This window comes from Desmodus rotundus, chromosome X (assembly GCF_022682495.2).
Source record: "Desmodus rotundus isolate HL8 chromosome X, HLdesRot8A.1, whole genome shotgun sequence".
Classification (NCBI taxonomy): Eukaryota; Metazoa; Chordata; class Mammalia; order Chiroptera; family Phyllostomidae; genus Desmodus; species Desmodus rotundus.
In genome coordinates, this window is record NC_071400.1 from 52,729,411 (window position 1) to 52,732,740 (window position 3,330).

Consider the following 3,330-nt stretch of genomic DNA (forward strand, 5'->3'; position numbering starts at 1 on the left):
AATGTAGGCCAGCCCCCACTCAGAAAAGCCAGTGGGGAGTGAGGTCCAGCACACAGGACCCACACCCATAGACAGGTTCTCCCGTGGGGAATCAGGCCTGCTTTGTACCTAGGCTGCTATGAGACTTGCTTTTGCTAAAACTCCCTCACCCTGAATTGAGGCAGCAAATATTTACTGCATATCTTTAACTTCCTAAAGTCTGAGCTAAACCTCCCAAGTATGGAGTGTAACCAGTTCAACCACTTTTCCCCTTGATATGTAACATCCTTCTCTTTGAAGTAATTAGCAATATTCTTTCCTTTGTTATCTGTAAAAGGTAATCACCTACGGCAAAGCTGTGCATAGTAAATGAGGACCATCCTCGATGTAATGTACCCAGAAAAGCAATAAAAGCCTGTCCAGGCAGGGGTCGGGCTCTCTGTCCTCACCCTCTCTCTCTCTTAGACAGCAACCATGCTGCCCCTTTTTCTCCACAGAATTTCTGTAGTCCGTGTGAATTTGTCCATTGCAGCCACAAGACATGTATCCCGCAGGCCAAGATCCGCATCAGCAAATGAGATGGATATACATTTGGAAAGAAGGGAGGAAATGACACTAATTGAATATTGACTACATGCTTTATGTACATATCTCATTTAATGCTCTCAATACCAAAAAAAGGAAAATATCAAACTGTTCCACTTTATATTTAAGAAATTGATCTTAGAGATGTTAAAAAAACACCAGCAAGGTTCCACAGATATCAAATGATGAATCTATGACTCAAACTGCTGTAGTCTTACTCCAAAGTCCAGGTTTTTAACAAATGTGCACACTGCTTTCTAGTAGTCGAAGCTAAAGAAATAGTAATAACTCATTTTGAGTGTTTATTATCTACCAACCACTATACTAATGACTTTGCCTTCCTTATCCCATTAATTGTTAAAACCTATGAAGTAGGTACTGATATTATCTGTATTTTAAAAATGAGAAAACTGAGACTAGTGATGTTAAATAATTTAAGTCACATAGCTAATAAGGGAAGGAACCAGAATAATTTTTTAAAGATTTTTATTTACTTACTTTTAGAAAAAGGGGAAGTGATAGAGAAAGAGAAGGAGACAAACATCACTGTGTGGTTGCCTACTGGGGACCTGGCACACAACCCAGGCATGTGCCCTGATTGGGAAATGAACCAGCAACCCTTTTGTTTGCAAGCTGGCACTCAATCCACTGAGCCACACCAGCCAGGGCTGGAATCAGAATAATTCTTATACATCTCTCATTTTTTCTGGCCATTTAGATAACACAGCCTATGAGTGTGAAAAAGGAGTATAGAATCATTTTGCAACAATAACTTGAGTTGGCATGTATGTGCACAAAATCACATATCAAAAACTATGAGCAACATTACCCTTTTGGTCTTTCTTAAGGTTACTGACCAGTTATGGTGGAGAAGGGAGCAGAGCATTTCTGATATGCCAAGAAGCCCTTTGTGAAGACATTAAATAAACGAGTAAGGTTAAGAACAGAAGTGTTCAACCGGAAAAGAGTTTATTAATTTATTGACTGAGATGACACTAGGCAGTTCATGAACTTGAGTCCTGACATATATAATCTTTTACTGTGAACTTGTTTTGGAAATTTTTTACATGAAAAATTAAAATAGTGATGCAATCAATTGCTTTGTAATGACACATGAGCTATGTTGTCAAACCATATAAAAGATAAATTATATGCAGACAAAGAGGTATTATTTGGGATCCCAATTTTATTGCTTCCTAGCTGTGTAAAGCTGGTCAAGAAAATTGAACTCTTTGAGCCTTAGGCTATTTGTCTTTAAAATGAGGCTAACCATACCTATCTCACAGGGTTGTTGTGGGCCTCTAACAGATTTAAATATGCAAAGCACCTAGTCCTGTATGTGGCACATAGCAATAACTCAGTATATCTCAGTACCCTTTGCCTTTTCCTTAAGAATTGTTATTTAAAATTAATCTCCACACAGGAAGTTCCTCAAAAAATTAAAAATGTAACTGTCTTATGACCTACCAATTCTACTTCTGGATACATATCTGAAGAAACCCAAAACACTAATTTGAAAGAATATATGCACCCCTGTGTTCATTGAATTGTTACTTACTTACAATAGCCAAGATATGGAAGAAGCCCAAGTGCCCAATAGCTGAGTGGACAAAAAAAAGTTGTGGTAAAGTATATACAATAGAATATCAGTTGGCCATTAAAAAAAACCCAAAATTTGGCTGGACCTGATCAAGGCCATCCTGCCCGTATTGTCAGCCAACCAGGGAGTGTAGCTGCTTGCACCAATCTTCAGCTTACACAATAATAGGCCACCACAGCAAAGGATGAATGGAGCTCTGGGAAAGGTGCTGTGTGTGAAGAACGATATTATTTTTAAGCAAGTCTTTCCCCTCTTAAGGTTCAAAACTTCAGGAGAGAATTCCATCTGTTCTTTAGGTGGCATTTTGCTGAGTACCAGTCAGCAGTCCAGAACAAAACCCACCCATGGCACTGGAAGAAACAAGCACCTAATTAAAGAACAAGGGCCCGAGGAGAAGAGGGGAAAAAATGGAAGTGAGACCAATTAATTTGGGGAGAGATTATAAGTATGGGGTTTCAAACATTCACCTGACTGCTTATGACATGGCCCTGTCAGAAACTTATGCCCAGTATGTTCACAACCTCTGCAACTATCTCTCCATTAAAGTGGAGGAAAGTTACGCGATGCCCACCAAAACCATGGAGGTGTTATGGCTGCAGGACCAAGGCTGAAAAATGTTCCTTGATGCAGTTCTTAGCACCCATGAGTGAGTGGTTTGAGTGCTACATTTGCTGAGATTTTCTTGGAAATAATCCAAAGCAATCATCCTGAAGGAGTCAAATTATCAGAGAAGGAGCACTCTGAAGAAGACTTCAAGGGAAGGTTCAAAGCTCGGCCAGAACTGGAACTGTTAGCCAAGTTGAACTAGCTCATCGCAGACTCTTTCATGCCAGCACTGGTGATACTGAGTACCAAGGGGAAGAGCTTGCTGGGTGGTCAAAGTTAAGCAGGAGACCCTGACCCTTGGATATAAGTGTGCATCTGCACAGGCAGGAATGCCTCCTCTCTGTGGAGGAGTCCTTGCCAATTATCGTCACCTTCCTTGGAGCCAACCCTAGGTATCCTCCATCTAATACAAATCTGCTGATGAAAAAAAAGAACAAAATTTTACCCTTTGCAACAAGCATGAAGAGACATAGTGGGTATTATGCTAAGTGAAATAAGTCAGTCAAAGAAAGACAAATACCATAAGATTCCACTTATATGTGGAATCTAAAGAACAATAT

The 3,330-nt window shown here is 39.8% G+C and overlaps 1 pseudogene; it reads left to right on the plus strand.

The window, feature by feature from the left end:
• The first annotated feature begins 2,348 nt into the window (after nt 1-2,348).
• LOC112308237 (large ribosomal subunit protein mL48 pseudogene) lies at nt 2,349-2,972 on the plus strand (annotated as a pseudogene).
• Nucleotides 2,973-3,330: the final 358 nt, after the last annotated feature.